The sequence below is a fragment of the Chlorocebus sabaeus genome, chromosome 18 (assembly GCF_047675955.1).
Source record: "Chlorocebus sabaeus isolate Y175 chromosome 18, mChlSab1.0.hap1, whole genome shotgun sequence".
Lineage (NCBI taxonomy): Eukaryota > Metazoa > Chordata > Mammalia > Primates > Cercopithecidae > Chlorocebus > Chlorocebus sabaeus.
In genome coordinates, this window is record NC_132921.1 from 74,590,496 (window position 1) to 74,617,383 (window position 26,888).

The window sequence follows — 26,888 nt, forward strand, 5'->3', positions numbered from 1 at the left end:
ATGAGAAAGGAAAGACTGGCTCTTGTTTAAAAAAAAAAAAAGACTAAGTGAAAAATAATTATTTAAAAATGACTCAAGAAATAATTACGAGAGTAGTTACGATAGAGTAAGATGATTTGTTCTTCATTTTCCAGATTTTATGTAACATGTATATACTATATTTAAAGATTTATTTTTTCAGTGACATTACTAATGATAGCCAAGGCTTACATGGTACATAATACATGCCAGGCACTTTGTAGAAATGAACTCATGTAGTCCTCCCCACAACTCTATGAAGTTAGCATAATTCCCGTCTCCACCCTAGAGCTGAGGGAGGGAGGCTCGCGCAGGTCACGTATCTCACCTGGAATCCCACAAGTGGTAAACGGTGGAGCCAAGAGTTGAGTGAGGCAATCTGGCCCCAAAGTCCGTTCGTTGACCCCTATGCCATACTCCCCTCTCAAAAACAGAGACTTGGACACCAGATCCAAATTCAAACAAGACAGTTCCCCGCTTTTATCAACCTAAAGCATCATGAATGGGTTGCTCCAGTTTGCAGTTACCCCTGAATGCTGAGTGGCATTCGCCAGATGAAGACCGTGGCTTTTAAGAAAAGTGTCCACGGTCTGTTGATGAACAGTTGCAAACTCAGAGAGAACTAAGCCGTCTAGAATACTGCATTCATTCTATATTTTTATTTTTATTTTATTTTATGTTTTTGAGACAGTCTCACTCTGTCGCCCAGGTGGAGGGCAGTGGCACCATCTCAGCTCACTGCAACCTCTACCTCCCGGGGTTCAAGCGATTCTCCTGCCTCAGTCTCCCGAGTAGCTGGGATTACAGGCATGTATTATCACGCCCGGCTACTTTTTGTACTTTTAGTAGAGACGGGGTTTCACCATGTTATTCAGGCTGGACTCAAACTCCTCACCTCAGGTGATCTGCCCGCTTTGGCTTCCCAAAATGCTGGGATTACAGGTGTGAAAGAACCACCCCGCTCAGCCATTCTGTATTTTCTCTTCCGAGAGAGGCATGGCTGTGGCTTATGCTGCCAGCTGTTGGCTGATAACCCTGTACCTCCATTCCCACAGACATGCCCCACTATTGTCCTTGTTGTTTGTGATGGATTCTGACTTGGGAATATCCACCCTTAGTAAGAATCTTCACCTTCTCACTAGAGGACACCTGCAGTGACCACGGATGGTTGGAGAAGGTGGCTTGAGTCTGGAGACGTGGACTCCAGCACTGCCATGAGGATGGGAACAGGGATGGGGATCTCAGGGGTTGCCATCCATTGTCCCCAAACCTAGTGAGGAAGGCAGGTTGGAAGCCTGACAGTCTGAAAGCTAGGCCTCTCGTGCCAAACAGTTAGCCAAGTTATGAATGCACAGGAAAAGTTATTGAAGTGCCACTCCAGTGAACACACAAATGATAAGAAAGGAAAATAGCCTTGTTGTTGACATGGAGAAAGTTTAAGTGGTCTGGATAGAAGGTCAAACCAGCCACAACATTCCCTTAAGCCAAAGCCTAATCCAGAGCAAGATCCTAACTCACTTCAATTCAGTGAAGGCTGAGAGAGGTGAGGAAGCTGCAGGAGAAAAGTTGGAAGCTAGCAGAGATGGATTTATGAGGTTCAGTGAAAGAAAACATCCATATACCATCAAAGTGCAGGGTAAGGCAGCAGGTGCTGGGGTAGAAGCTGCGGCAGGTTATCCAGAAGCTCTAGCTAAGGTCACTGATGAAGGTGGCTGCACTAAACAGCAGATTTTCAGTGTAGAGGGAATAACATGCCGTATAGGATTTTCTATCGGAATTCTATTGGAAGAAGATGCCATGTAGGATTTTCATAGCTAGAGAGGTCAATGCCTGGCCTCAAAGCTTCAAAGGATAGGCTAAATTTCTCATCAGGGGCTAACGCAGCTGGTGACTTTAAATTGAAGCCAATGCTCATTTCCCATTCCAAAAATCCTAGGGTCCTAAAGAATCATGCTAAATCTACACTGCCTGTGCTCTAGAAATAGAACAACAAAACTGGATGACAGCAGATCTAAAATAGATCCATAGATGTATTTTTAGCCCACTGTTGAGACCTACTGCTCAGAAAAGAAAGGTTCCGTTCCAAGTATGACTGCTCACTGATAATGAACCTGGTCACCAAGAGCTCCGATAGAGACATACCGGGAGGCTAATGTTATTTTCATGCCTGCTAACACAGCATCCACTCTGTAGCCCATAGATCGAGGAGCCTTTTTTACTTTTAAGTCTTACTCTTTAATACATTTCCTAAGGATATAGCTGCCATAAATAGTGATCCTTCTGATGGGTCTGGGCACAGTAAATTGAAAACCTTCTAAAAAGGATTCCTCATTCTAGATGCCATTAGGAACATTCGTTATTTATGAGAGAAGGTCAAAATATCAGCATCGGCCAGGCACAGTGGCTCATGCCTGTAATTCTAGCACTTTAGGAAGCTGAGGCTGGAGGATCGCCTGAGCCCAGGAGTTCAAGACTAGCCTTGGAAACAGGGAGACACCATCTCTACACAAAATTAAAAACCAAACACAGCCAGGCTTCATGGTGTGCACCTATGGTGCCAGCTGCTCAGGAGGCTGAAGTGGGAAGATCACTTACGCCCAGGAGGTCGAGACTGTAGTCAGCCATGATCACGCCACTGCACTCCAGCCTTGGCAACAAAGCAAAACCCTGTCTCAAAGACAACAACAAAAACACAACAGGTGTTTGGAAGAATTGAATGCCAACCCTCCTGGATGACTTTGAGGGTTTTAAGACTTCAGTGAGGAACTAACTACAAATAAGTTGGAAATAGCAAGAAAACTAAAATCAGAAGTGGAGCCTGAGGATGTGACTGAATTGCTGCAACCTCATGATCAAACTTGAGTGGATAAGGAGTTGCTTCTTATGGGTAAGCAAAGTAAGTGGTTTCCTGAGATAACGTCTGCTCCTGGTGAAAATGCTGTGACTATTGTTGAAATGGTAACAAAGGATTTAGAATATTTCATAAACGTAGTTGTTAGAGTGTTGGTAGCGCTCAAGAGGATTGACTTCAATTTTGAAAGAAGTTCTGCTGTGGGTCAAATGCTATCAGAACGGCACTGCGTGTACAGAGAAATCTTTTGTCAAAGGAAGAGTCAATCAGGGAGGCACTCTTCCTTGTTTTCTTATTTTAAGAAATGGCCACAGCTACCCCAGCCTTCAGCAACCACCACTGTGATCATTCACCAGCCATCAGCATTGAGGCAAGACCCTCCAACAGCAAAAAGATTGCAACAGAGTGAAGGCTCAGGTGATCAGTAGCATTTTTTAGCAATGAAGTGTCTTTGATTTGAGATATGTACCTTTTTTAGACTTAATGCTGTCACACATTAAAGAGAATACAGTCTAGTGGAAACCTAACTTTTACATGCACCGGGAAGCGGAAATATCTGTGTGACCCACTTTGTTGCAATATTCACTTTATTTTGGCGTCCTGGAACCGAATCTGCAGTGTCTCCGAGTATGTCTGTGCCATAGTAACTAAAATGTGAACCGTATTGTTCAGAGGCAGGTGTTACTGAATTAAATCATGGTAACTGAAATGTTTTTGTATCTGAACTGTGTGAAGTGGGGATGGCCTCTCCCTGGTTAGATCTGGAATGGAAGAGGTAATATGTGTTTGCGAGAATGGGGACCTATGATTTTGGCTGAATCCCAGGAGTCAGCTCGGAGACTTTCTTCATGTCATGCAGCCTCCTGGGACCTCAGTTTCTCTTCTGTACAAGGCTGAATAACTTTCACAGAGTCTTTTCTAGCTCTAAGACTATTTGGTTCTATGACGCAGGAGTCCTTTAGAGAGAGTTCCAAAGAAAGTCATAAATATGATTAAAAATCATCTTTGATATAATGGACTTTGGAGAGTTGGGGGGAATGTTGAGAGGGGTGAGGGATAAAAGATGACATATTGGGAACAGTGTACACTGCTTGTGTGATGGGTGCACTAAAATCTCAGAATTCATGGCTGTAGAACCCCCCATATGATTAAAACCACTTGTACCCCAAAAGTATTGAAATTTAAAAAATCATCTTTGAAAATATGAGGGAAGGCGAAGGTCAGCTGCGTTGGCCTTCCTGGTGCGGAACGACAGTGTCGACACCGGTTAAGGTTCCCAGCCAGGGCTGGTGACGGACTCTCTGTCTCCACTGTGGAGTGTGGGAACAGAGAGGCACTGCCGGGGGCGGAGGGAGATACGGCTGAAAGCATGGAGAGGATTAATGCGGCTGGGGTGAGGAGTGAGAGGGAAACTTCCACACAAAACAAAACAAAACAGGAGGATAGTGGAGATGGTGCTCAAGTGATCTTTTCATCTGCTTGGAAAAAAAATGGAATTAAATTCAGATCCTCCAAAGAAAAGCGAACACATGGAAGTTAGGAGAACGGCAGTGATTTCTGGGAGCAACATTCTTCAAGCCTGGATTAGGTCACCCATAGAAGTCATGGAACGTGTGTTCTCACACACAGGATCTGTAAGGAGTGGCCCAAGTGCAGCCTGTGGAAGGAAGAGGAGGAAACTGGACCTGCTCAGGTCTCTGTCCACTGAGCTTTCAATCCTGTTTCTGAAAAGGGAAGGCAAAACGTGCTCAAAAATAATCACACAGGGCTGGGCGCAGTGGCTCACACCTGTAATCCCAGCACTTTGGGAGACTGAGGCAGGCGGATCGTGAGGTCAGGAGTTCAAGACCAGCCGTCTCTACTAAAAATACAAAAATTAGCCAGGCATGGTGGCGCACACCTGTAATCCCAGCTACTCAGGAGGCTGAGGTGGGAGAATCGTTTCACCCTGGGAGGAGGAGGTTGCAGTGAGCCGAGACCGTGCCACTGCACTCCAGCCTGGGTGACACAGCAAGACTCCATCTCTAAATAAATAAATAAAAAGTAATCACACAGATTATCAGTGCACTATTAATAGAAAATGGGCATATTCTTTGAAAAGTATCAGTATAGAAAGGAAATACGTGTCATAAATTCTGTAATCATTTTCTGATGGGTAGAGATTTCCCTCGAGGACTGACGTGAGTGGGCAGGGATGAGAAAGGCGGTGATTGTCTCTGGCCCCCCAGTAGGAAAGGCGAAGGCCTGGGTGCAGGTGCTGGAACCACCCCAGCATTGCTTCTCCCTCGGGCACGCTGGGCCAGGAAGCACTGGCTCTCAGCAGTAAAACTCCCCAGACCTAAAACAAAGAGAAGACCTTGGCCTCCTCTCTGTTTGCTCAACGTAATGCCCCCAAATCAGACTGTATGAGGAAACACACAAGAAATGTATTTTTAGTGTCACTGGCATGGGGCATGTTCTGGGGACTAGAAAGATGTACAACATCTGGGTTGTACATCCAATGACAGCTGATGTATATAGTTGACATTTCTTTGTGCATAGAAATTAAGTTTATTTTTTTATTTTTTATTTTTTTGAGATGGAGTCTTGCTCTGTCCCCCAGACTGGAGTGCAGTGGCTGGATCTCAGCTCACTGCAAGCTCCGCCTCCCGGGTTCACACCATTCTCCTGCCTCAGCCTCCGGAGTAGCTGGGACTACAGGCGCCCGCCACCTCGCCCGGCTAGTTTTTCTTTTTTTTGTATTTTTTAGTAGAGACGGGGTTTCACCATGTTAGCCAGGATGGTCTCGATCTCCTAACCTCGTGATCTGCCCATCTCGGCCTCCCAAAGTGCTGGGATTACAGGCGTGAGCCACCGCACCCGGCCAGAAATTAAGTTTCTAACAAGGAGCGCTTGCGTTGCTCCGTTTATCTAAGTCAGGTTGGAAGGCAAAACATTGTGTTTTGTTTTTAAATGTAATTTCCTTCCCGTTCCTTTTCGTGGTTGTGTCTCATGCTGGGCCTACAGGGTAGATACAGGCTGAGTAAGAAAATGTGGCCATATTTTAGCTACGCCATTATTTTAACTCCTCAACCACACATCTGTTGTGGCATGAGGAACCTGACTGAAATAAATCTCCACCCGAGTCATGATACGGGAATGATCTTCCTAAAACCCTCCACAGCTGTAGTCACTCGGTCGTCTGTGGCCTCGTTTCCTACGGGGACAGCTTTGTAAGAAATGTTCTCAAAACAGGAGCGTCCCTTGTGGTTTTGTGAGGCGCTCACCATGAGCTGCTGGAGTGGAAATCGTTGTGTGCTTACAATGTGGGTGTTGAGTTGTTTTCAAACCTTAATGCTTTTGGGCATATATTATGTTCCAAACAGTTTTGCTGCTTTTGATGTTCACATTCTGGATGTTTACTTCCTTGGATTCATTGAGTAATTTTATGTAGTTCACAGTTCCTAGGTTAAATGGACTTGATCAATTCTTCCTTGAGCTTTAGAGAACTAATGACTACTGCATTTAATTTGAGAAAATTACAGATTGATTTTTCCAGATATTCTGCCTCCTCCCTCCTCTAACTCGAATTGCATTTTTGTTTAACCTTAACATTTCCACCTATACTTTTGGGATCACTGGGTTCTGATAGTGTCCTGGGTATTACTGGTCAAATTCCAATTAGCTGGAATATGTTGGGATTTCACATTTTGCTTGAAAATAAATTTGGCAGTGGAGATGACTTACACTGAAAAGTAAATTTTTTTGGCTTTTTTATGTTACCCTATCCTGTCTTCTCTCATTGCCTTTTGGACTTCAGAGACTGTCTCTGAATTATCGAATGACAGTGCAGAGGATCAAGTTTGGCCACAGATGCTAGTTGCTTAGCAGCAATTCCTTTAAATGAATAAGGGCCTGAGCTGCCCAGAGGGCCAGCCCCAGAACAGGGTCTTGCACATTACATAAGCTCCATCAATGTGCACAGTTTGACGATCGTGTCATCCAGCCTGCCCTGCATTGCAGTTTGTTTTGTTCTGGGTGACACTTGCCCCTGGGTCGCAGAGCTGCCCTGAAAGGTGACAGAGCCTGGCCAGGCCTCACTGTAACACACCCTGCACCCTTGCTGCCTCCAGGCTTGCAGACAGCCTAGTAACAGTTTCTGTAATCTGAGCTGTCTGCTGCTTCGGAACACATTTAGCGAGCAGTAAGCAAGTCACATTTTCCGTGTTACCACTGTGGGCTAAACACAAGATGTGTTTGTGGGGGGGCAACTTTGGTCTCCATGGACGTTTTTTGGCCATACTTATATAGTTAAGTAATTAAATGACTTGTTTTTTCCCCTTCTTTTGTTAGGGAAAATGTAAACTTCAGGAGCTTCAGATCCTCTTCTTGGGGATCCTGTGGGGAGCTGGATCCGCGGATTTTAGGAGCGGACAGGTCCTCACAGGCTCCCACCTTCATCGTCTTCATCGTCTTCATCGTCTTCATCAGTCTCTTTATTGTGAACTTTCAGAGCTTTTGCTGAATTTTCTTGCTATGTTGAAATCACCAGCACCCCAAGCCTTGGACCTATGTTGGGCTTTGATTTCATGAGAGATGTTAGAAGTTACTCATGGAACACCTGTCAGGCCAAGTTAACAGTGTGAAAGGTGGGTCCTACCCTGGCACACTTAGCCCGTCTTTTAAAGCTTGAAACGTGTAAAAGTGTTCAGAGATCTTGTTGATGAAGACTCTGATTCAAAGTCAGAACTTGGAGAAATTCAGATAGACATCCTGAGAATTTTCAGCAGAAAGTAATGTCGGCTTTTTCAGCTACAAGGCCACAGCACACCATTGCGGGTCAATTCGGGAGACCGGGGTGCTGGAGAGAGGGTGATCCATACAGTCCCAGCAGACTTTTGTCTCTTGCCGAGAAGTTGAAGAGACTGGAAATGATTGTTGTATTTCATTTGTACTTTGTTGTACATGTCAACTCTTGTACTAACTTCTAGTCAATTGTATACAGGTCTTATTCCATAATAGGAGCCCACCCATTTTCAAGGAATCCTTAACAAGCCATGGAGGGCTGAAGTCCTGGATTCAATCCTGACTCCCTCCGTGAACTGTGACCTTGGAAGAGTTAACCGTTTCTTTAAAGGTCAGTTTCCTCCTCTCTGCAATGAGATAATCAACCAATTTCACATAATTACTGTGGAAATTAGATGAATACAAATAAATCACCTAGCACAGTGTCTAGTATATAATAAATACACAACGGTTATCGATTCCATTTCCTTCCTTCCTCCACTTATAAAGCTCAGAGTTAAATAACCCGTTCTTGTTTAATTGACCATGGATGTCTGAGCCAGGTGGGCCTCACTGACAGGTGAGCCAGGATTCTAGGGCCAAATAGAGACAGACGAGGTAATGGGAAAGGCTGACATCATAGGCCGTGGTATCCCTCTCTGGTTACACAGTCTTTAGACTATTTAAATTCCATATTTGTGTCTATGTGTATATTTATTTAAAGAAGCCGTGGGTTCACTTGGTCTTATAACTTCTACCTTGCACAGCTGTGTCTCATAGCTCATCCCAGGATCACAGGCTTACTGCAGTGCAGCTTGATGAGCTAAGCTCATGCATAAGCCCTGGTGAAGCCTAGGCTAGTGTTGCTGTCCAGCCTCTGCAGACGTTCTGGTGCACAGGTGAGTGCTGTAGGTTCAGTGTCTCTGCTCAAACCCACCTTACGCTGTGTGTAGGTGAGCAAGCTGCAGACAGAGGCTCTTTCAAGCTCTCTCCATGCTTTCACTGAAGGGCATGTTCTCCCACCCCCACCCCCTCTTCTCCTTCACTTCTTGCCACATTACCACTGTGGGCAAAGCATGGAAGGTATTTGGGTGGGTGGGCAGCTTTTTTTCTTTGTGGACATTTTTGCTATATTGAAATGGTTATGAAGTAACTGGGTTACATAACTGTTAAAGCGTCAGCCTTTAGAGAAGACGGATGTAAGCGGTGGAGCCTGTGGTCTCGACAGGCTTCGGTTCTGTTGGCCTCCCGAACAAGCCTTCCTTGTGCGCACCACTGGCGTGCGTTCTTTCTTCTGCCTGCCTCTGTCATGACACTGGTTTTAAAGAAACCAGAATCCTCGGTGAGCTGCCTGTAGGCATGAGGGAAGGAAGGATGAGGATTTCTGACTTTGCTTTTTGAAAAGCTTCCAAATATACAGCAAAGGACAGGAGATAAACAAGGAGTGGTGGTGGTTCTTGCATGTCACTTTGAATGTAACTTTGAAGCCAGATTGTCCTACATGGCTTACGGTTATCGGACAGTTGTCTTAAAAAACAAAAACAAAAACTAAAGCATGTAGACACCAACACAGATGAGCAAATGCTAAATTGTCATGTAATGCAAGCGACTGATCAGATGTATAGCACTGGTGAAAGGTTCCTCCTGTTTTGCCAGCTTCCTGAAGGAATCTCAGTAGACTTACAAATTCAAGTGTTTATGTTTCATCTGTCAACGATGGTTCTTTATTTTACCTTTTTAAGGATCTAATAAGTCAGACAATGACAAGATTTGTAGAGCTGAAACATTTCTAAATTATGTTAAGATCACTACTGCTTGAGGTGTTTATTTGCATTTTATGGGGAGTTTCTTAAGCAACCTGAAATGTTTTGTTTTGTTTTGTTTGAGTCAGTGTCTTGCTGTGTCACCCAGGCTGGAGTGCAGTGCCACAATGATAACTGACTACAGTTTTGAATTCCTGGCCTCAAGGGATCCTCCCACCTCAGCTTCCCGAGTAGCTGTGACTGTAGGCACATGCCACCATGCTTAGCTAATTAAAAATTTTTTTTTTGTAGAGACGGGATCTTACCATGTTGCACAGGCTGGTCTTAAACTCCTGGCTTCAAGTGATCCACCCGCCTTGGCCTCCCAAAGCACTGGGATTACAGGCCTGAGCCATCGTACCCGGCCTAAGCTGAAATGTTTTGATTCCTAAAAGTCTCCATGTGTGAGAAAAAAGAACTGTGGGTCTTCAGACCATATAAAGGTTTTATTTACATATCCCCCTCTTCCCTGCATCCAAAATTGAATGTGGAAAAAGTGAGGGTGTTGCAAATACATGTGACAGCAACAAACTTCTGATGAGGTTTTTACGGCACTTTACAGCAGCAGTGAAGCCGTGAACGATCTCTACTGATGTTCTAGAGGAGCCCTCGTGCCTTACAGAAAGTTCTAGCTGCATGCAGCCAGCACATGCCCGTGTTTGTTCAGATGTCACCTTGGTGGCACAGCGCAGATCCAGGGGACACCTGTGCCTGTGAGGCCGTGGGGGAGGGTTGACGTGGACAGACCCGAGGACCTGATAGCGCCCTCCTTCACCAATGTGTGTGCATTGTGTGGTTCTTTATTGCTAGGGTGGCATTTGAAATTTCGTTTGTTTCTAAAAACCAACAGCGTGGCCTTCACGTGGACACTATTTTTGATTCAGGGATCGGTGTCTCAGGGCATCAATGTATTTCAGTCCTAAAAAGTTTTATAAATTCCGGATGAGGTCATATACAGGTGTTTCGGTTTGTTACCCTGGATAATGGCAGTTCATTTGGAGAAGAAGCCTTTCATGATGCTTCCTGGTGGCACCTTCTCTGAAGGAGAGTGGTGTTGCATCAACCCATGTTCCTTAGGCAGCTCGCATCCCTTCGTGTCATTTCGTTCATTTATTTACTTTGAGACAGGGTCTTGCTCTGTTCCCCAGGCTGGAGTGCAGTGGCGCGATCCTAGCTCACTGCAGCCTCAAACTCCTAAGCTCAAGTGATCTTTTCGCCTCAGCCTCTCGAATGTCTGGGACTACAGGCACATGCTACCACACCTGGCTAATTGTTTGATTTTTCTGCAGAGACAGAGTCTGGCTGTGTTGCCTAGGCTGGCCTTGAACTCCTGGATCAAGTGATCCTTCCACCTTGGTCTCTCAGAGTGCCAGGATTACAGATGTGAGCCATTGCACCTGGCCTGTCATCTCTTTTAAAAATGATTTATTAAATACTGAGCTGATACAAGCAAATATGTGTAACCTATGTGTGAAGTATTAAGAATCATCAGGCCGGGCGCGGTGGCTCAAGCCTGTAATCCCAGCACTTTGGGAGGCCGAGACGGGCGGATCACGAGGTCAGGAGATCGAGACCATCCTGGCTAACACGGTGAAACCCCGTCTCTACTAAAAATACAAAAAACTAGCCGGGCGAGGTGGCGGGCGCCTGTAGTCCCAGCTACTCCGGAGGCTGAGGCAGGAGAATGGCGTAAACCCGGGAGGCGGAGCTTGCAGTGAGCTGAGATCCGGCCACTGCAGTCCAGCCGGGGCTACAGAGCAAGACTCCGTCTCAAAAAAAAAAAAAAAAAAAAAAAAAAAAAAAAGAATCATCAGAATCCAGTGGATGCTTATGTCCCCACTACCCAGTTCCAGCAGAAGAATGTTCCTGTCATCTTCTACTTCCCTTACACAGACACATCTTGTTTCTCTAACTGGATGACTCCCCGTGCAGGACAACCGCCTGCACGATACACATGAGTAACGACGTGGTTTTCCCTCCACGCGGTCCCGAGGAACCAGAGGTCGCTCCGTTTTGGAAAGAGCTTCCCGGTTGCCCACGGGTTATGGAGTCTGCTCGTGGGGCTTCCTTAGGTGTCTGAATGTCTCTGGTGGCCACCAGTGAGGTGCGGTCACTGTGTTCAGGGAGGGCGGCCCACGAATGCCTGGCTTCCACATAAGCAGTGTGGTCCTGGAGGCACGCGTGGGTCCCTGGAAGGAGTGCGGTTTGCAGTTGTTGAGGTCCACAGGTGGGGAGTATTTCCCTCTAGCTACCTTTAGGTCTTTATATGACATTCTGTTCTTATAACATGTCTGGGCATGACTTTCTTTTCTTTTTGTCCAGTTCGTTATTTTGTGAGATTCCGAGTCTGTAGATTGGTGTCTTTCAGCAGTTCTGGAAAACTCACGAATTTTCAAGATGTCCTCAAACATTGCCTCCGCCTTGGTCTCATTATCCTCCCCGTGTGATGAGTTGTGGGTTAGGCCTTCCCACTCTGTCCTCTGCGCTCCTTCTCTCTCTTCTGTATTTCCTATCTCTCTGCTTTCACATTCTGGGTAACTTCCTACAGTCATTAGTTCCCTCCTCAGCTGTGTCTGGTGTTATTAGACCCATCCAGTAGGTTTGTGCTTCATGTATTCTGTTTTTCATTCCAGAAGTTGTATCTGTTCTTTTCAAATGGGATTGGTCCTTTTAAAAAGTTGTCTTTCTTATACAAAGTTTCCAATGTCTTCTTTTCTTTTTAAGCTATTAAACATACTTAATTTTACCCATTCCATCTGATATTAAACATACTTAATTTTACCCACTCCATCTGATATTTCCCACATCTGAAGTCTTTGCAAGTCTCATTAAACGTCCTGTGTTTATGCTGGATCTCACTCATGGTGCTTTGTTTCTTGTTTGTTTTGTGATTTTTTTTAAACAAAGTGAGCTTATAATTCTTAGAAGTACATCTGTGGAAACTCTTGGCCTAGGTTGAAGGTGGGTTTCTCCAGGGGATCCATGTGTTTATATGCACCAGATGTCTTGGAAACATCCCCAGCTTTGACTATTTTCTGTTACTGGCTTTGGTGTTTTTGACTCACCCAGAGAGTATGGTTTTAGTTTATAAACCTCCTTGTGGGCAGACTTACGGTTACACATTCTCACGGGTGGAGATGGTTGTTCCCATCCTCTCCAGACCAGTAATTTTCCTTGCAGGCGGCTAGGGCAGGATGGGCCTCGGGGATGGGTTTTTTCCTAGTTCACCATTCTGTGGAGGATGTAATTTGGTGAAGACCCAGCTTTCTCCAGCAGCAGCGTTCGTCATGGGATCCCCTCAGTGGAAATGCCCTGGGCTTTGTCTCCCGTCTGCTGGCTGCAAGAGTGTATTAAAATGGAAGCTCAAATTCGTTACTTTGGCAAATACTTTCGAGGTGGAAACCTTCAGTGCCCAGTGAACTCTCTAAGTTCCTGCTCTCCCTACCTCATGGGCTCCAAGTATTGCTTACTTTTTCTTACTGTCATTTTAAAGATTATTTTTTTATCCAGCACTTTAGTTGTTTCCAGTAAGGTTCCTCTGGGGATCTCACTCGCTGCTGCCAACATGAAACTCACCATCCCTCTCATTCCGGAAACACGTGGCGTCAGCCTGCGTGGCTCTCCCTGGTGTTCTGATGGCAGCTGGGAGCCGGGGTCAGCTCTTTCCCTGTCTGCCTTGGGTTTCCCTTCTCTTCACTGGTTTCCTCAAGGGGATGCTTCCCTTTTCTAAACAGACTTGGCAACTTCCAGAGGTTAGCAGAAATGGGCCAGGCATGGTGGCTCATGCCTATAATCCTAGCATTTTGGAAGGCCGAGGTGGGCAGATTGACTGAGCTCAGGAGTTCGAGACCAGCCTGGGCAACATGGTGAAACCCTGGCCCTATTAAAAAATACCAAAAAATTAGCAGGGTGTGGTGGCATGCACCTGTAGTCCCAGCTACTCAGGAGGCCAAGGCGTGAGAATTGCTTAAACACAGGACGTGGAGGTTGCAGTGAGCCGAGATCACGCCCCTGCGCTTCAGCCTGGGCAACAGAGTGAGAGTCTATCTCCAAAAAACAAAAAAGTAGAAATGAAAATTTCCACCATACCTCATGTTATCTCAGGTAAATACCCCAAAAGCACTGGTTTACCAGCTCATACAGATTTTTCATTTTCATGAGTTTCGAATTTTCTGAGGATGTTTTATAACTAAGTCCTGTTGCCTCAAGTCTATGCTGTTAAGTACAAAAGCTTAAAGTTTAAAACATGCTTGGAATTTGCTATGTAAAATGTGCACTAACTACAGGTGCATTTAGGTAATGAATACACGTGAAAAAGAGGGTAGACGTGTGTGTGCCCTTGAGAACAAGGAATTTTCTCAACCATAAGAATCCTCTGTAGACCCTATAATTTGCCAGTTCTGTTTTATCTCACACTTGTTAGGGGATTGGGCAGTGGAATGTTGCTGGTAATTCTTCAGAAGAATTCATGGGGATGAGCTGAATTTTCACCGTTTAGTTGGAGGCAGCTTCCCAAGTCTGCTAAAGCCTGTCTTCAGCTTCCTCCGAAAGTTGGCCCTGTTGGCATCCTCTGATTGAGAGGAACGAGAACCTTGAGTCATAGCAGTGGGGTATAGTATAACCATCACCCTCAAGGCACTAGGGTGATTCTTCCTAAACTGTGCTTTATATATCTCAAGTGCTCTGTTTGCTGAGATATTAACAGATGTCTCTTGACAAAGGAAGTGCCATATTCAGACAGCGGAAGGACATCGTGTACACGGCCCAGCTGCCTGGAATGTCCACAGGAAGTGCTCGGGGCAGCTGTTCTTTCAGATGGGAGACTCAGAGGGAACAACTTAAAAATACCCACCCACTGGGCAGTGTCTCACACCTCTAATTCCAGCACTTTGGGAAGCTGAGATCAGAGGATCTCTTGAGCCCAGGAGTTCGCGACAAGCCTGGGCAACAAAGGGAGCCCTCGTCTCTACTGAAAATTTAAAAATTAGCCGGTCATGGTGGCAGGCACCTGTGGTCCTACCTACTCAGGAGGCTGAGGCAGGAGGATGACCTGAGCCTGGGAGTTAGGGGCTGCGATGAGCTGTGATTGTGCCACTGCACTTCAGCCTGGGCATCAGAGTGAGACTCTGTCTAAAAAAAAAAAAATGCCCTCACACACACATGAGATTAAGAAGACAGGACAGGAAAGTCTTTGTCAGAGAATGCAAGGGATGTTGCTGTCGGAGACTGCGTCCCCACCCTCGGCACCTCTCGGACAGGCCCCTGGAATCCGTCTTCCTGAAGACTTGTCATTGGAGGTAGCCTAGTGAATGCCCGGCCGAGTCAGAAAGCCCATCGGACTTTGCTTAGTGAGTCCGTCTCCCTCCTGTTGTAGCCTTGGAGTTCTTTTTTGTGTTTAGAAAAAGACCCATTAGCAGCTTGCAGAACACGGATGTCCCAGGCAGGGCAATTTGGCAGAGATGCCCACCCGACCGACGTTGATCGTGGGCACTCGTGCCGCCTGGCTTTGCAAGCTATGAGGACGTGCACACTTGGGAATTGTTCTGTCTTAACCGTGAATATTTGTTTGCAAAATTTGGTTGAGAAGATTAATTACCTTCTTGTTAAGCGTATTTACATGATTAGACTAGTTTGTGATTCGCTACAGGTGTAAAATCAGCCTGTTGTGGAAGATCTGGAGTCATTAGGAGCTTTTGCGCTTGTTCTCGTTAGAGATGGGATAGAGCGAAACGAACCAGGAGCACCCAAAGTGTGACAGATTGCCTTTTTGATGTCCTCTGAGTACCTCTGCTGGATGGATTGCCAGCGGAGTGACCTGGGAGGCGGTGCAAACCCACGAGATGACAGTCATCTTCTGTCACTGCTCTCTTTTATGATGTGAGTGGCGTGAGGAGGAAGAAGGGAGCAGTTGCTGCATGAGATTTGGAAACTGAAGTCACGGGGTCTGTTCCATGAGCACGTGACGAGGGGTCATCTGAGCTTTCTCTCAGCCCTGTTGCTGACTTGCTCTGTCTTGGCATATAAAAATTATCTTAAATATGGGCACTCCCATAAGATGTGGATGAGATATATGGAAAAATAGGCAAATTATAAAAAGTAATAGTCATTACTGGCCCTGTAATTTGACATCTAGGAGCCATCTCTGTTTTCTCTGAGGCTGGTGGGTAATCCGCTCCAAGACGGTCTTGTCTCCAGGGCAAGTGGCTGAACGTGCAGTGCCCGGTCTCCTTCCGCAGGTGGGCTGAGGACACTGATGCTTACTTTTCAGGGTTGTGGTGAAGTAATTCGCCCGAAGCTCTTAGTTAACAAATGCGACTTGTTGGTCACGTTTGTATCATGTTTTCCCCTAAAGCAGTATTTTGAAAACTGGAAAATACTTCCCATCTGTTTCTTTTGTTTAAGGTGATAAATGCTGTGGGATTCCATTGTCCTTGCTTTTTAGCAGTGACTGGCCAGGCTGACTTCTTGCTCTCTGGACAAGCTGCCTGATTCTCCACTAGCCTGTTGCCTTGCTGTTTTCTAGAACCAAAGGACCTCTCCTCCTGCTATCCAGGCAGACCCTCGAAAGTGGAACATTGTCTATACATGATTCTAGAAAATCTCCTAAAACAGACCTTTGGTTTTTTTGTTTTTAACATTTGTGTAGCATGACATCGCACCCTCGTCGTTTAATGTTGCTTAACACTGTGCCTTTCACATGTCTTTCCCCGCAGGGCCTTGGAAGGGCTGGTCTGCATCTCTCGTATCTGCACTGAGTGGTCCTAAGGGGTTGTTTGTTTAAACCGCAGATGCGATCTGTTTTCAGAGATGCAACTGACTTGCTGGGCTTCGTGTCCTGGAACATGACACCTGCTTGAAATCCTCAACATTCCTTGTCTGCGTCGTCCAGGTAGAAGCTTACACGCTACAAAAAAGGGACCAGAATAATACAGCATCAGACACAAAAGCCATATTTGGAATGTTCAGCTCTGCCTTTTTTATCTGGGCCAAGTGTATTTTCTGCTCTTTTAAATGAACCTAACACTTAAAAACCCAGCAGCAAGTCCTAGGGTGTTTGGGGTCTGGGGGCGGATTTTAGTCAGAAATTCATTGTCAGCTTTTTGCAAATATTTGATAGTGTTATCTTGAATATACGTACAGAGTTTGTAAAGGTGTGTTTGACGCATTTATGAGGTGCTGAGAGTGGACGCGCCCACCTGTCACTCCAGCCTCACATCCCACCTTCCTGGCTCTGTCCTTTAGCCCAGATCCAGCTCCCCAGGAGCAGGAACGCTGTGCCCCCCGCAACGTTCTAGCGAGCTGGTGCCCGTGGGGGTCCGTGTCCACAGCAGCCTCCTCCTGGTGTTCCCACTGTGTGAGGCCGACTCTGAGACCATCCCCAAGACCCACCCCCAAGTGTGCACACCTGGTGGTCTCCTTTCCTGGGTGGGGTGGGACTGGGATGTGGTCGGATGGGTGCTCCTCACATTCGGGCACATTCGGTGGCCTAGGCAAAGGATTTGGCAGATGGAATTGACACCCCCGACCAGCTCATGAGAAGGGACATTGTCCTGGTCTAATCAGGTGAGTCTTTAGGCGGGAATGCAGCGGCCTCAGACACCCCCTGCTGGCTGTGAAGAATGAGCCACATCGTGGGGAGGGCAGTGGGCCCCGTGGCAGGAAACAGGGACCCCAGCCCTGCAGTAGCGAGGGACTGAATTCTGCTGACGGTGCAGGCGAACGCTGAAGAGGACCCCAGGCCTGGGACGGGAGTGCGGCCTGCCTTGATCCCAGCCTCAGGAGAGCCTGAGCCACCCGGGCTGATGGCTCCGTGTTGTTCTGAGCTGCTGGGTGGTTGCGGTGTGCCGGGCCGCGGTGGAACACAGTCTCTTGGGCTCTTCAGAGCCGCTGGCTGGAACGTCTCCTCATTTCCTTGCTGTGCACCATGCGACTGCTTCCCTGGCCACTGCCCCGAGTGTGTGGATGACGCTTGCCACAGACCTTTTCTACGGGGACCCCTTTGCCTTTCCAGGTGGGCCGTTTGGGAAGGATTTGGACCGACCCCAGTGGGCTCTCCCTGGTGACACGAGCCTTTTGCTGTGGCTGACTCCAAGGTCAAGGTGGCCCCGGCCCCACCCCATGCAGCAGGAGGCAGCCCGTCTCTCCGGTTCTCTAGCGTTCCAGGCCACAGTCCACAAGCCTGCCTGCCTTGTTAGGAGTTTTTCGGCTGCTGAACCTCTCTCTGCCTTGGCCTGGACACGGGAGAGTGACCATTCACTCTGTCCCTGAAGAGGGGTCCTAGCATGATGCTTGTCACAGACGCCTCAGAAGAGCTTCTCTTCACAAAGCCATCTCTGGCTGTCAGCACCTCAGTCTTCCAGGTCAGGGCCCCCCGACTTCCCTTGGGACTGAGAGGAGCCTCAGAGTGCCAGGGAAGCCCCTTCTGAATCAGGACCGGGCCCCTCTGCGTGGTGGAGAAGAGCCAAAGGGTCTCGGGTTGGTTTTTGTTTTACGCTTTCCTTTGAAAAAACATATGTGATCGGCACCCTCGCTTTGATGTGTTATATTGATTGTATCTTGATGCTTCCTTCGAAACTTACAATGACACGTTATGTTAAACCCGTTCAATTGTTTCTAAAGAAAAATACAGGTTATTTATGCTTAATAAAATGAAGTTACTTGAGTAGATGCAAATCTCTTCACCTGGGGCTTTGAAAAAAAATGTAGGCAGAGTGGTTAGTCTGTTATCTGGGAACAGAGTTTGAAGGAAGGCCCTAAGTTGCCTGGTCACCTTATTACTGAAAAGGAGAGTTACTGTCTGTATCAGTTAGTGCCTCAGTAACGCCGTGTAACAAACCGCTCCGTAGCTCAGCGGCTTCAAACAATCACCATTTGTTATGGATAGCTCACGAAACATCACTTTCATCTATCTTTGCTCCAAAACGTGCTCATTCCGGCAAAAGCCGAGACAACCAGATCACATGGAATCAGCTGTGCGTATTTCAGCTCCACACAAAGGAGATGTGGCTTCATGCAGGGTCCCCAGAATGGAAGCCTTGCATTTTTCTCCACATCAGAACTAAGCCCACGATTTTATCCTGAGCTTCTGAAGCTTTAAGTGTGATTTGATCTTCTTGATCTTAAAAAGAATTAAAATGCCAACTAAGTTGGCGTGTGTCACTCTCCATCTCGCCCCAGTTCTAAATTAAGGCTGCCCTAGTTAAAGCTGCTTATATCTTCACCATGCCTGAGCGTTAGAAGAGCTTAATTACAATCCCCGCAATCGGTTTGGGAGTGTGCGTGCGCCTTTGCATGGATGCGTGCGTGCTCGCGGGCAGGCACAGGCACACGTGTGCTCAGGTCTGGATGTGGTGCTTTGTGGTGCAGTGGGAGTGGCGTGGGAGCTGGCAGACTGTGTGTTGAGTCCTGACTCTCCACATGATTATTTCGACCTTCAGCAAATGACTTAATGTCCAAGAGCTTGGGTGTCCCTATTTGTAAAACAGAGACACTGATCTTAAGCTCTCTGTTTTTCTAGGAGAACGAAGAACACAGACCAGCACCTGGCACACAGGGAGCCTCATCCCCACGCCCTGAGTCCATTTTGCAAACCTCACATTTAAACACGCTAAAGGCAACCTCTGCCTTTCAGACCACAGAGCTGCTTCTAGGTCCTGGCCGTCCTGGCCGCCTGGAGAACGAAGCAGTCGGGATCTCCAGGGAAACAGGCGTTCCCATAAACAATTGGTTCTGCAGAAATCTGACCAATGTCATTGGAAGTTGATGGGCGTGCTTCAGGGGGCTGAAATCCCGTTTCCAATCTGTGTTGTGTCTGGGAAGGTCTTGGCATCTGCTGGGGTGACCCACAAAGGGCCCGGCCTCACTGGGCTTGAGGAGGCCCTGGAAGCAGAGCGTGAGCAGGAGGGCAGAGCTTGGGGGGAACCGGAACTCCAGCTTGCCCGCGCCTGGGTCCCAGGCAGAAAACCAAAAGCCTGACTGACTGAGCAGCCTGAGAGACACGCTGTGCCCGCTCTAGGGGGTGGAATGACCAGGAGGAACAGTTCTTCTCCCACCTGTTCCCTGGGCCATGTACCCCAGCGGGGCCTCACCACCCCCTTTGTCACTCCTCTCCAAAGGATGTCTTGCCCCCTCCTGTGTGTCTGTGGGGTTTGTCTCTGCATGCAGATTTAGAGCTGCTTTTTCTATTTCAGAATACTTTTTAGGTATTAAACATGCTTGAAATCTCATGGACTCAATCGCAGTTTGGGAATTTTATTATATTTTGGGAGGAAGGGAGCTAATTTCCTGTGGGCATGTTATGGCACTGTTAGAACAAACACTCCCGTAGGATGGGTGTGGGATGTATCCTCTGTGCGTGTCCATTTCCCTTTGCGATTTAGATGGACAGCATCTCCTGAGCCCTCAGGATTTCTGCAGGAGCCTACTGGGCTCCTCTTGTCAACGAGCCTGCAGTGACTCCTTGCACTGCATGTGGTGGGGAAAATATCCCCGGAGAAGCTGGGGCATGTCGTAAAGTGTGTGGAAGGGATTTTTATACTATTGGAAAACATATCATGCACTCTGAACAGCTTTAAATGTGTGAGAAGAGAAAAAGAGATGTGTCTGTAAGAGGGGAAATGAAGTTAGCTACAGAAACAAAGCCAGAAGTATAAAAAAGCAATTAAAAAGCCTCTCGCATTTTCGCATTTTCCGTATCATGAGATCACTTGTGATTGAGCCATACTTTTTAAATAATGGATATTTTCTCCATTGTCTCGCTTGAGCATTAACTACCATTTCTGTGTTACTCTTGTGAGGTTGTTTTTGGTGTGATTTGATCCTAGTCAGAGCAAAAATAAAATGTCAGTTCTACGATGATGTACTCTGTAATGTGGAGAGCACCTGCCATGTGTCATGGTTTCATCTTTATCGCATGCTCGAAGGTGTTTTTCCATTTGTATGTGAGTGAGCTGGGCCTCAAAGAGGACAGGAGATGTGCTCAGGGATGTAAGGCTGAGAAACGGCAGACACGGTGTGAACTAAGGCTTCTGAGTCCTGGTCCAAGGTCCTCCCCTCCTCTCCCCTGCTCTCCTCCTCTCCTCCTCTCCTCCCCTTTTCTTCCCTTCCTCCTTCCCTCTCTTCCTTCCCTGAGTGGTGTCCTGGACCCTTTTCTGGTCCCTGTCTGTCTCATGAATATAGATGATCTGGATGGGTGTATAGAACGCATGGGACTGCTACGTTTGTGCTGCCGGATGAAAAGCACCCCTGTCGTTTGCAGCTGCCCTTGGCAGAGAACGTTGGGCAGTGATGCTGACTGGGCTGGGACCTCATGTCCTAGTGCAGGTTCCCTGTAAGACACCGTTAAGTTTCATGCTTTTACTCAGCTCAGTGGAGAAGGCTGTGAGGCAGAGAAGCCGAGTAAGTGAATTTAATGGTGCTCAGAAAATACCAGTTCTGCAGACACTTCATGACAGCGGCCACAGATCAGCCTGCGAGAGTCATGCATGGGAGGATGTGTTAATATGACTGATAGGGCTGTCACTTGGCATATGCCCTTGGCCTTGAATGAGGCATGGGCTGTGCCTTGTGTAGGAGGCGGGCCTCAGGACTGACACCGAAGGTTTGCTGACCGTCTGGGGACCGGGCCCTCATGGCGCTGGCCCGGGCCAAGGGAGCCTGCTGTGCACACGACTTCTCCAGAAGGCCTTATTCTTCCCACCTCTTCTCAATCCTCGCCAAAGTCCCAGTCCAGGCTGGCCCAACGTGAGCCTCTCCCCAGCCTGCGTCCCTCACCCGCGGGCCTTCCAGCTTCTCACCTTGTTCTGCTCACCGCCCCCTCTAGGAAATTTGTGGGGACTTGGCTGTATGCATGGCTACTTGGAAGAGGCAGAAGAGAGGGCTCAGCCGGAGGGAGAAAGCAAGACAGAGTGTGCGAGCAAAGGAGGGGAAGTGGAATGGCCCAAGCAGTCCTGCGTGGTCTAGATCGGTGGGTGAAAGGCATGGGAAGGGCCCTGGGGGAACTGCCGGAGTCCCAGGAGGCCACCGTGGCCTTCACAGAGGCCGCCCATCAGGTCTGGGGCTGAAGACCCCGGACTGCCACTGCTGCAGCACCCCTGCCTCCCTCGCCACGGACATCCGTTCTCAAAGCTTGCCTCCTGCTTTAGCCTGGCTTGACGTCCTGCGCCAGCTGCCTCCGTTTCGCTGTTGGCTCCTGCCCTCCGTGTGGGAGGCTGGGACACTCCCTCCAGGCTTCCTGGTGACTGTCGTCTGCTTTTCTACCCTACGATGCGGCTTCTGCACCTGGTCTTGCACTTCACTGCCTGATGTGCTACCCTGGTCGACCTACCCAGGCTTTCCTGCAGCAGCCCGGTAGCAGATTCCTGAGAGCGGGTGCTCGTCCCCAGCTGAGTCTAAAAATATATTGGGGAAAACACAGTGACTCCTAGCCCACATCTGCCAGTACTCTTCCTGTGCCAGCACTGAGCTGGAGATGGCTTACCTGTTAGTCTTCACAGCAGAGCGCAGCACCATTATTACTATTATTTTTTTGATCTGGACTCTTGCTCTGTCACCCAGGCTGGAGTGCACTGGCGCGACCTCGGCTCACTGCAACCTCCACTTCCCAGGTTCAAGCGATTCTTCTGCCTCAGCCTCCTGAGTAGCTGGGATTACAGGTGTGCACCACCGCACCTGGCTAATTTTCATATCTGTAGTAGAGATGGGGTTTTGCCACGTTGGCCAGGCTGGTCTCAAACTCCTGACCTCAGGTGATCCACCACCTTCGCCTTCCGAAGTGCAGGGATTACAGGCACGAGCCACTGCGCCCGACCCAGAGTTGAGTGCTATTATTATCATCTGTTTTCAACCTTCTTTCAACGAGATTAGTATAATTTACGAAAGGTTGCAAATTTATGCCACTTTCAAAAAGAAGAGTTTGCTCTTCTACAACTAGCTCTTTGCAGAGTTGGATTCTGCAGTGACGGTGACACCCGTGGTTCCCATGGCACACCCCACTGGCTCCTGCATAGCAGCACTCCCCCAGCTGTAGGATACATGAGTCCCAGGGGGTTCCAGGAAGTTGCAGATTCTTATTCTCATTCTGAGGTTGGGAGTGAAACCTGGACTGTTGCTGTTGGTCTGTGGCCCAGGCTTTGGGCAGCGAGAGCTTAGATCCTCAGCCGTGGTTCTAGCTTCACAATGCTTTGGGATCACAGGAGGCCAGAGACACCGGCCCAACTGATGTCAGAATGATGGGAAGTCGAAATAGCAGCATCTACTTGAAACCCTTGCTTAGAAAGTATGGAGATGAAAGATGTGTAGGAGAACCTGGTTAAGGAGCTCACTGTCTGATTCTGGCTCCAAGCAAACCAGAGCTTGCCCCCAGCAACCCCCTCATGTGGCAGTCCTGGGCCCCCAGTTGCCCGGCACTGGCCAGGTGCCCACGTACCATAGTGGTGACCTTTCAGAACTAGCTACTTGGGAGATTCAGGTTCCCTCTTTGACGTATTCCTCCCACATTCCAAAGGGAAAGGTATTCCGAAGATGGCCTTTGATGATACAAATGGTGGTGATGACTGTAAGCTACCTGGAACACGGATGCCTGTTAAAAGGAGGTCATCCACAAGTGGAAAACGAAAAAATGCATGTGGAGACCTTGGCAGCCTCAAAGGCAGCTGTCGTGGTGCAAGACTTTTAGAAAGCCATGTAGGAAGCTGGAACGCCGCAGAGCTCAGAGAACTAAACACAAGTAAATAATACGTGCTTTTAGGATGGGATCTGTCAAGTCGCTTTGTGAAGTGTGGTTTTCATAGTCATGTGGACATGGCACGAAACGAAGGTTGAGCTGCTAACCCCTCCAGTGTGAAAAACACCGAAAAGAAAATGTAACTTTTGGATCAAGAGCGATCCTATACTTTCTCCGAACCTTGGCAGGACATTTGAATAATGTGTGCACAAAAGACAGTGTCGTGATGTGATGAAACTTGTATTTCATCCACGTAGCTGTCCGCAGGTTGTGTCCTGTTGTGTTATGCTGTCACCACGTAGCTGTCCGCAGGCTGTGTCCTGTTGTGTTACGTTGTCACCACGTAGCTGTCCGCAGGTTGTGTCCTGTTGTGTTACGTTGTCACCACGTAGCTGTCCGCAGGTTGTGTCCTGTTGTGTTACGTTGTCACCACGTAGCTGTCCGCAGGCTGTGTCCTGTTGTGTTACGTTGTCACCACGTAGCTGTCCGCAGGCTGTGTCCTGTTGTGTTGTGCTGTTACTGCTTTAGAGAATTCCATGGCACCATCCCGCTGAGACGGAAGAGGTTCCATTTTGAAGCACTGTCATCCTCAGATAATGTTTGCTTTCGTGAAAATGATGTGTTTGTCTCTGTAGTTGGAAGCTTTCTCTTTTGAAATATCTGATAATTTGAGGTGACTAGGTGATATTTCAGGGTGAGTTTCATCCTCAAATATGTGTCCTTAGAGGCCAAGTTAAAGGAAAAAGAAGATTGCCTGATCATAAAAAATTCACATTTGAGTCAAAAGAATTAAATTTGCCCCCTGCCTGTGCTTCCGGCCATGTGTCTCCTTGACAGCTGGTTTGTGGAGCCAACGACCTGCTGCAGTAAAAACAGAAACCTCAATAAAGCGGTGCGGAAATGTCGTGTGCAGCTGCAGACTTTTAAAAGTAAGCAGAGGAAGGAACACGTGTTCCTCTTCTTCCCCTAGAAGAAAAACAACATTGGATTCTAGAAGATGGCCTCCTTCTTCTTGTTCCCCCGAATGCCATAGCTGTTCATGGACAGTCTTAGAAGAGCTGATGGGGTCATCAGGATGTTTCTGGAGCATTCCGAGGCTTTAGATAAGGAGCAGCATGATTCTAGCAGTGCTGCGTGTTCTTGGGCAGCGTGTCCTTCTAGTAGGAGTCCGAAAGCATCCTGGCCAAAATGAAAGGATTTCCAGCAATATCTGCAGCGAGAGCAAATTGACCCGAGGATAATCTCCACGTGGCCCAGCAGAGAGAGGCAGCAGGGTGGGGTCTGGTCCGCTGGCCCAGCGAGGCGCCCTGGACTCTGTGCCCACTGAGTGCTCTCGTGCCCTGGCACGAAGACACATGGGTTCTTTGTTACAGCTTGGCGACGTGTGTGACCTACAAGGACCCTGCCAGGGCCCAGGGTGGACCCCCAGAGTGAGAGCTGTGGCTCGGGCTGCCTGGAGGCCTGCACTCGAGCCAGGAGGAAGGGGCGGGGGCACGAGAACCATAGCATTTGGTGAGCAGCCCCCACAGATGTCCCAGGGTCACGGTGGTATGGGCTGGGGGTGGGGGTGGGGGTGGTCCCGGGCAGCGGAGCTTCATCTGGAAGGACTTTATTCTAAACCCTTTCGAACCAAAAGTCTGGATTTAGAGTAAAGTTAAGCCGCCTCTTAACGCGGTGGTTCTCCCGGATTTCATCTGCTGATGACACTGTGCCACCTGCAGGCTGGTCCGCTTGCTGGCTGTTCCTGCAGTCCACAAAACTTAAAGTTGCTATTCCTTAGCCCCGGGGCCTGCCTTGGGCTCAGGACCAGCCCAGTCCTGGAGGCAGCCAGGGGTCCACAAAGGTCACATGGGCACTGGGTGGCACCAGTTCCAACTCAAGATTAAGCCACATGCTTGATGTTCCTTTAATACAAAGTCTATTGAGTACAGAGGCAGACGTGTGACTGTCCTACTTGTGGAATCAGTCTTACAGCTTAAGAATCACACTTCGGCCGTGCACACTGGCTCACGTCGATAATCTCAGCACGTGGGAGGCGAATGCAGGAGAACTGCTTGAACCCAGGAGTTTGAGACCAGCCTGGGCAACATAGTGAGACCCCATCTCTTAAAAAAAAAAAAAAAAAAAAAAGGTAACCTCCCAGCTACTCAGGCGGCCAAGGCAAGAGGATCACTTTAGGCCAGGAGTTCAAGGTTCCAGTGAGCTGTGATTGCACCACTGCACACTAGCTTAAGCAACAGAGCAAGACTCCGTCTTTTTTTTTTTTTTTTAAAGAAATCACACTTTGTGGTAACAATGTCATGGGGAGAGGCTGTCGGCTCTGGTCTGAGATTGGAGGAAGGCACAATTCTTGGTGCTCAGAGATCTGCTCTTTGGGCTGGAACCCTGATGGGCCTCCTTCAGTAGGAAAGGCGGTTTAATCTGGAGATGGAGAGAAAGCGCTGGATCTCTCTCCTTAGAGAACTCTGGGGTTGTGCTGGCCTCAGAGACAGTGGAGGGGGTGAGGGTCCTCTGAGGGTGGGAGTAGCCGTACGCAGGAGGCTGCGTGGAGGATGCCGGGTGGCTGGTGGCCCTGCTGGGGGGCGGCCTGGCCCTCTGGAGACAGCGCTTCCCACACCAGTGGCTGTTTGTGCTGTGTGGAGTGTGACGTAGGCAGAGCGGTGTCCCCTGCCTGGTGGTCATGTTACTTTGGAGGATAAAGAGTAAGAACCCTGGTCCGTGCAGCATGGTGGGCGCTGAGAGATGGAGCAGGGCTGGGGACAGCTGGCGCAGTGTCAGGGCTGCAGAGGCAGCTGCCAGGCTGCTAAAGTCGCTGGGAGGGACGCACCCCACCACGCACACGGTGGACGGCTCCTGCAATTTCCTTCAGAGGGTAAGAGCGATTGGGAGGAGCAGTGAGGCAGCCAACTTCTGGAGTATGTATCATTTCTGCCTCTGAGCAATATGTGACTAGACATTCAGGTTTGAGGCTGCAACTTTGGTGGTAGTATTCTGTCTGGATGACCTGTGGCGTTAAACTGATGATTATAAAGTAGATAACGCTAGTTACTAGGATTTGGTGATCTGAGTTTATTTCCAAACAGGTCAGGCCCAGATACAAGCGACCGTTTGTTGGGAGAAGAGCAGTGCTGGAACAGTGGGTCCCTGTCTTCCACATTTCCTAAATTGGGAGGGAGGCGGAGGAGCGGGATGGCTTTTGATTGAGGGCATTGGCATTTGTCTAAGGGATTAAACCACTGGGCAGCTAGATGACCTCAGAAACCAGTCTCGTCTCAGCCCCAGCCTTTGGATGCTCATCATCCTGTCTGTGGTTTTCTAAACAGGGAGATGAATCCACCTTCATCGGACTTGGCAGGACAGAGGCATGTTCCTCTGTGTAATCAGGTTTAATAGCAGCAGCGCTTGTGAAATAGTTTGCAGTCCTGGCACCCGAGGCAGAAGCCCTCTTTGCTCCTTTGTGTTCCTGGGGTGTGCGGCGTGCCTGGCCCTGCACCCTCGTCCTGCAGGCTCCAAGCTGGGGGCCAGGGGCCTGTCCTGGGCGGGGGCCGTGGAAGGAGCCCTTGGTCAGGAGCTTGGAGCAGCAGCGTTGGGTCTTCTGAGTGAGAAGCAAAGCAACACTCAGGAAATGGGCCTCCTTTGCCGGAAAGCGTGCGCCAGTGTGTTCTTGCTTTCGGTTAGATACCAGCTAATTTACCCGTTGTTTTCCATTAACTCCTACATCAAATTTCTG

General features: G+C 48.3%; 1 protein-coding gene across 7 annotated transcripts in view; it reads left to right on the top strand.

Moving 5' to 3' along the window:
• LDLRAD4 (low density lipoprotein receptor class A domain containing 4) overlaps nt 1-26,888 on the top strand; it is a 443,890-nt gene that overhangs the window by 301,651 nt on the left and 115,351 nt on the right. The gene's annotated exons all lie outside the window — the stretch shown is intronic.